The sequence below is a fragment of the Pipra filicauda genome, unplaced genomic scaffold (assembly GCF_003945595.2).
Source record: "Pipra filicauda isolate LSUMZ 115617 unplaced genomic scaffold, ASM394559v2 scaffold20_size4479445_pilon, whole genome shotgun sequence".
NCBI classification, from domain to species: domain Eukaryota; kingdom Metazoa; phylum Chordata; class Aves; order Passeriformes; family Pipridae; genus Pipra; species Pipra filicauda.
Window position 1 is genome coordinate 3,097,533 of NW_024104321.1, and position 8,150 is coordinate 3,105,682.

Genomic DNA, 8,150 nt, shown 5'->3' on the forward strand with positions numbered 1-8,150 from the left:
ATTTTAGAAGCATCCTCTTGTCATCTTTAAGGATACAAAGATGTGTTCATTAACAAAGTTTCCTTCAAAATAAGTAGTTTCTCATATCTTCTTTTGGCAGAATTCTATTAAGAAAATACTAGGAGATGATTTAGGTACAATGTTATGAAAAATTACATCTTTCATTTTCAAAAGAGAACTCTGAGACAAAAGAAAATACACTTTTTTACTCTGTCATCAATCAATTGGATAATGTCATATTTGTTGCAAGGGCAGGCATGTAAAGTTGACACCTGTTGCAATTTTAATTCAGAAAGCTTAGATATTAATCCTTTTGAATTGGTTTCTATCTCATCTGTCTGGAGAGAAACATTTGTGAGCTCATGAAATTCTAATTGGAACAGCTCATTTTCTGTCTGTATAAACAGACAGCTTTAGTGGCCTTGTTCATGGAAGTCTGAGAGAGACTTTAATCAGCTTCATATATACAAGGAATGTTTATTGGAGCCATTTAGGTAAGGGACATAATTTGTGTTACACAGAAAAAGTCAATTCTTCCCCTAGTATTTAAATTCATTGCTCTATGTGACAATTTATACAATCTTCTCTAATATATAAATAGGGAGGCCCATCCAACAGCAAAAGTCTTTATATTTTAACTTTCCAGGGAGCTGGTCCTGTTGCACCCAGAGGAACAGCACTTTGTCAGCTTGTGCATATTATGGCTTCCAGGCAGTGACTTACATGTAAGCGAGAAATGCTCAGGTTGACGGTGTAGGTACTTGGAGTCAACCCTAGGTACTGAGTCATGTCACAGTGTCTCACTGAATGTGTTCTTTTCCTGTTGCTTTCCTCATCAAAGGTATAGTAGCTTTGTCTGCAATGAGATAATCAGAATAACATTTTTTTTGCATCCCTTAGGACTTACTTTCACATTTATCCTTTTCTTCTGATATTGGCTCAGAAACTAATTATCATCTAACTTGTATAACATTGCTTTCTCTAGGAAGTAAATACTTCTGTCATGGAAGTGCTGTTATAACTAAGAAAAGGTCACAGCTTTAAATGTTGAAAAAGAGCAGTGTTACCTAGTGCACCCACAACTTCATTACAGTGATTTGTTTCTATTTTGTAAGCCTTAGACAAGTTTTAAAAGCCAACAGCCATCTGAAGTAGCAAAGGCAAGAGCATAACAAGATTAAGCTATACCATTCATAAAAAATTTCAAGATTTCTGAGAGCCCAGCTGCAGTACTTTTACCCACAGTACCACAGTATGCCACTAGTGAAAGCATCTTCACAATATCTTCTGAAAAGAAATTATGTTTATATCCATTGTTCAGGTGGAGAAATGAGGTACAATATTTTTAAGGATGCCTTTCATAAAAGTTGTCCTACAATTTAAAAAATCCTGGCTGAATTTGCTTACCTCTGAGTACATGAGAAGACTGCAAAACAGCAGGGAATACACTTCAACCTTCCTTACTCTATGCTTTAATCAGTTCACGCTTGCTCAAGATTGTATCTGTATTCAGTAATACTCAGTAGCACTGTAAGACACAGCAAGTTGACATCTGTTTCATCAGGAAGATAAGGTTTGAGAAATCAGGGAAAGAAAGGTAAAAGGAAAATCCAGGCATTAAACTGACCAAAGCAAATGGTAGATTTCAGCAGCATCATTAATGGCTGGAGCTGAAAAGTATTAGTTGCAAAAGGAATGCTGTTCATCCATTCAGTGTTCTGATTTTGTCCTTAAAGCTAGAAGGAAGTGTTGTTCAGAAGTGATCTGAGCAACAACTGGAGATTGCTAGGTGAAGTACAGGCTGAATAAATACGAAACTTGGCTTCTCTCAGACTTTTAGAATTATCAAATAATACAGGAATTATAATGAAAGGACTTCAGTAAAAAGCAAGTGATGTAACACGGAAAGTGATGTCGTTAAAGAAAGCAGCTGACCTTCCATTTTGAAAGATGCCTACCACATAGCTTTCTACCCCTGCTGTACCTGTAAAAATATAATATCAAAAAAGCAGAATACTCCAATCTCAGCAGATATAGACCATCAAGCTCTGTGCTAAACTACTTCTCCACTGCGGTAATTAAACCACCCATGTAACTGAAGAGAAATGCAGTGGGATGAAATAAGACCAAAAGTGAGAGGTTTTAACCTACACAGCAGTTGAGACTTGCTCTTGTCTGAAACTGGTACCCAGTCACAGGATCACAGCTGGGCACCTGGTGACAACAGTTTATTTCAAAAGCTTATCAGAATAAATAAAACATGGTGGTCCTGTTGGATACCTAACCAATAAGATTCTCTTAATCCAAAAGAGGGTTTTGTACATTTGTCACTTTAATGAAAGATCAAAACAGGAGGACCAGTAGTAAATAACATGCAGTAGCTCTGGAATACTGTCTTCTCTTGGACTTACAGTTCAGATGCAGAATTTAGTTCTGCTAAACAAACAAAAGGCATAATCATTCTGATCTCTCTTAAGAAAATACCTTACTTTAAATCATAGAGACTTTATTTCTTGAGAATGGAAAGCAGGACTAAGCAGACTGGAAAATGGCTCAGATCCATGGCTTTACCCAGAGCACACAAAACACACACAAGAATGATGCATGGAAAAGTGACTTGCAGTGGCTTTGAGATCTGCCAGCTATGACTAGCTTGGCCAATACCTTGACATAACTAGAACAATCAAAATGCTGCTTCATCTCAGCAGCTGTGTCCAGGAGCCAGCATGATAGCTGGGAATGGCTGACTATGAGGGGACACATAGAGGTAAATATGCCAGCAGGATGTAATTCAAGAATCCCCCTGCTTGATGCTAAGTTTTCCAGGTTCCACCATGATCAGGGATATTTCCCATGGGTGATTGCATGCAAAGGGCTTTACCGGAGTGCGGAATGTGCCCACATTGGGCACATTGTTAAATGAGCAAAAGCATTTACTCAGTGCCTGTGGCCAATCTAAATATAAAATGTCTTCCACTATATTTAATAGCTCGTGGAAGAACACAATACAACAGAAAGGAATCTGATAATACATAATATGGAAGGGGCAGCAGTGTTTTTTGACATATTGCACGTTGCATGCCAGGCAGTGCAAGAAAGGCATGTCACTCAGTGCTTTTGATTGAGGAATGCCATGGTGGCATGCCATAGCCAAAAAGCCAAATTGTCATATGCCTTCCACTTTGCCGAGATGCCATGCTATGGAAAACATTGTAGGAATGAATGGAAACCCCCACTGACAGCCAGATCATGTTGGGAGATGTGCCAAAGGAAAATGAGAAGCATATTGGGTCAATTTTTTTGTTTTATACACAGTGAGTTTTTTAGCTACATTCACTTTATTTGTGTAGCACATCTAGATGAACATTAGACAGACTTTTAATGCATCTTTCCATTTCAGAAGGCATGTAACTCAGCAGTCTGCAGTTTGGACTCTAGGACCCTGCTTGCAAAATCCCATCATTCTCCTGTTGTGGCTCAGAACATACATTACTGTTTCCAGAACTTAATATTCAGTCAATGAAATACAACAAACATGGAAATAATAAGCCAGGCTAAGAGATGAACAATTTTCCTTCTGGCAATATATTAAAATGAGCATAGACTTGAAGGAATAGCAGTAGCAGAAAAAAGAATTTAAAAAAAATAAATTTATTATTTGTCACATACAGATCTGATAAAAAACCAAACAAACCAACCCAAAACCAAAAAAACCAACCAAACAAAAAACAAACAAACGAAAAAACAAGCCTGCCTATTTCAGATATGTCTTCCAGAGCTGAAAAAATAAACTGATAAACTCTGCAGGAAGATGACTCTCCTCTTTTTTACCATAGGGATTTGCTTGTACGGCACTCACACTGAAATCCAAATCTGAGCTGGGCTGTCTACTTTTATATACACTGGCACAGTCTGACTTGAAATAATCCAAGTATGAGAATTTGACCTGTACTGTTTGCTTTTATAAGATCTGTACGTGCCCATTTGGAAATTCTAGCAGATTGGCAACTCTTCTATATCAAGGCAGAGTTTTATGTATGACCTTCATCTTGCATGATACTCTGGCAGTAGCATCTACCTGGGAACAGTCCTAACCAGACTATGGAAATGCTAACATGGCTGGAGGAGTTCCTAAGGGTTTTACAAACAGCATCTCAATGAAATATACCACATAATTAATGATGCAGCAAATTGGAAATATTTCATGCATATTTTCCAGTGAGATACATCCCCCTGAAAGAGAATGTTATGACAAAATCATTGGATGTGTTTCCAGCCCTTGAAATATGCTCTCTGCAGGCAGAACAGTTTTTGTCTCATAAACATCTTCCAGAAATCCCTTGGGATCTGTTGTTCCCAAGAGAGTCAGTGCTTATGAATCTGTACCATTTGTGCACTTCGAAAGGTCAGAACATAGCATCCCATTTCTATCAACATTTGCGCTTCTCTTCGATGGAGTCAAGATTTCACCCGGAGACAACAAAGCATCTTTGAAAGAATCATCTGTAGATAACAAAAAGGTAACTGGACATGTGGAAATATGGACATTTATATGTGCATTGAAGTGTAAGTAGTATGTAATAAAAAGGGAGTCAGTATAAGGAATCCCATGCACATATTGAAGAGCAGGTCTTACTAGAAGAAAGGGAGGACAAAACCATAACAAAAAGCCTTCACTAACTTAGAAATTATATAGGATGGAAATGTAAATGATCTTCTCAAAAGAGTTTAAGAAATTTACTGTCTATCAAAAGCATTTTTAAATCCCACAGAAGTAGACTAAAAAAAGATATGCAGTGATTCTAAGATGCAATCTTTAAAAATCTATCTGATGATACAGTAATAGAGCAGCACTTCACTTTACAGTCAGTAATAAATTGCAGTCTTATGAACAAAATCCTCAGATTCTATCCTGTGCATTCTAAATCTCATTTAGCTGAATTTATACTGATACATCTCAATGAGCTCCTATGCTATGTTCAGCTTTCTCTAGCATGACCACATACAGGCTTGGGCTATGGATTCTAAACCTCATCTGCACTATAAAGTTGCCAGTACAACTAACAGAAATGCTGTTGCTCTGACAGTTCAGGATGATTCAGCACAGTGGTTTGTCCAGCACAAAAGATTTCGCTAGTTTGTCTCTCCCCATTCCTACCTTCCTGTGTCTTTCTGTTCCTCAGTCTCTTTTTTCAAATTTCTTTGACTTTCTCTGTGTTATTACTCTCCATTCTCTACAAATATGTTGGTTGCTCAATGCATGTTTACATTATGTATTTTGAAAAGAAACCCAGAACCCTACTCTTTTTTTTCCTCCTAAACGCATGCCAAGATTCATGGTTGGTATAATGATAGATGCTAGACATATTTTATGTGATCCAGTCAAACTCTGTCATTCAAGTCTCATAATCATTTCAGTGAACTTACATACCCAGAGTAGTGCTAAGGTACAGAAATATGTTTGAAGTATGGAGCCAAAATACTCAGACCCTTTCGGAACTAAGTTCTTTACTCTTGACCTTAAGGATGCTTCAGAGCTTTCTATAAAAGCAGTAAAGGGTATCCATATAATAGGTAACTTTTAGATATTTTAATTGAGGGGTTTTTTATTATTAAACCCTTTACGTCATTGTGGAATTGTTCTTCCTAGACAAGGACAGAATATTTTCTGATACAAACACTCCAGATCTTCCTAACTTGTCTGCAAACAAGATTAGTAAGGGTCTTGATATGACAAGCTAGAGGTAAATAAGGAAGTTATGCTTCATGCTTGCAATGAATACAGTGCCTACTTCTGCATGGTGCTGCACTTCAGGCTTTTATGGAAGCAATAGCAGCATCATATCAAGGAGTGACACAGAGAGGTGCCCTCTGGTATTTGCTATTTCTGCTACTACATTAATGGTCACGGCTTATAATCAACACATAAAGAGATCTGTAATAGTGAACAGCCCAGTGCTTTTTATTATCCTACCTTGGGACCCCTAATCCTGAGCATGCTGGAAGCCACAGGCACCATCTGGAACTACAGACTCTGGCCCTCCCAATAGCAGTGATTGTATGTCCTCCCCAGCTCGTCACAGGCACATATCCTAGTCACTGTAATTGGAAGACAACACATTTTTGACTGTGGAAAGTGGTTGAGAATACCAAAAATTCCCTTTGATTCTTCACATTTGGTTGGTGTGAAGCTGATGCATTTCCCTCAATTCTAGTAATGTCAAGAAACTCTCTGCATAGTCAACCAATCATTCTAGACTTGTGAAATGCTTTTGGTTTGTTCAGAGTTAAGATCAATGAAACCTTTGTGATCAGGATTCACACAGATGCACTCTCAGAGGACATGAATAATGAACCCGTTCACTACTGCACAACTTGGATACAAAATATAACTGACCTAATTCCTTAGAAGATCTTATGGATTAGTTTTAGAGATATACTGGGCTTAAATGGAGAAATGAGGATTAAATATATGATAATGAGGAATCATAGATCAGTAAATGCCTATGAGAAGTCTCAAGCAAATCCATACTGGTAGCTTATATAATCAATCAGTATGTACCAGTTTCTTGGACATTCCACATTGACACAGACAAGATTTCTCATCTAGTCACAAAACAAATTCTACCAGGACAGCCCAGGTGTAATGAAAGGGATATGACAAAAAATGAGAAGCCATTAAACCTAGTCCTATCTTTAACACTGATGTCCTCAGAGGAGCTGTGGGTGTCACTCCCTGGCCAGAGATCACATTGTTGTAGTTGTGCGGAGAGTAGTACCCCGTTCTCCACCTCACAAGATTTTGTTAAAGATGAATAGTATGCTTGCTGCAAACTCTGTTGTTTGTCAAAACAGACACACAAATGCTAATTACAGGAACACCTTTACCAAAGGGGTAAATCTGATCTCTACTGGGTATCCTCTCAGAGCATCACCAATTCATTATTTTCTTGCAAAGTTATAGTCTGCAAGCAGCATACTGGGTGGAATGAACAGCATATTGAGCACCCACAGCAACCTGAAATTCATGTTAGTGTTTCTGAGTTTGTGTCTCTAAACATCAGTGTTTGTAAAGCTAGTTTCACTATTCAGCTATTTAGTCTTCTTCCATGTGCTTCTGGCAGGTGCTCCAGATTTAACCACGTGCTTTTTGCAAAGGTTCTCTATAAAAATTATAGCAAAGTATTTTAAGGCATTAGACATGGAAAATATTTTTCTAACCTTGCATCACTATATCCTTTTTGAGAGAGGCAGTGAACCTAGTGTTTCAATTATAGGTCTTACACACACAATTGGGCAACAGGCCAACAATTTTCATCTGTGTATTCAAGGACCAGTAGCATTTGTTTAGCTATAAATTCAGAGATGCTGAATGCATTGCATTTCTACTTCTCTGAGTTTATTAAAGGTCTTTGTTTGACAATATCTTTGAATATAATAAAATAATAAATTGTAATCTTGTAAAAAAAGCCCAACAATTATTTTGTATGGTAAAATAACAGATAATCTACCCAAACCACAAGCAAATAAAAAAATTTCATTTCAATAACTGGATGTATAGTCCATGAAGTCAAGTAATCCTTACCAAACACGATTTCTGAGACCTTAAGCTATCTCATATGGAGTAGCAATGCTCTAATCCCAAATGTTTTTTTAAAAGGTTACGTTAAGTCTCTTTGTTTCATCATGTGCAGGACAACACCTTCATTAACTCTGATGAATTTATCCACTCTGACAGCACTCTTTTGCTTTTGGCATTATTATTTGACTTTCCTTTTCTGAGTGGTAGTCTACAGACTAATAACACTGGTTACTAAGCATCCTGAAATACTGGAAAACGGACATTATGGATGTGCTTTTCCATAAAAGGCTTATATTTGTAGCAAGGTGTTTTTCCTCAAAAGGTTTATGTTTTAGTAGTCAGTCATGCTTATATGCAGAACCCAATTGCAGGAGCGATGCTGATCATGAATCATTTGGTATTACGAGAGTTTTGCTGGTTTTCAGAAAGAAGATGCATTAGAAACTGATGTTTCTCCTTCAGCAGTCACCACTATAGCTCCAGTGCCTCAATGAAGGCAAGACATCTTCCCTGTGGAGAAAAAAACTCCTTATGGATCACAGATATATGATATATTTATCATCTAGTA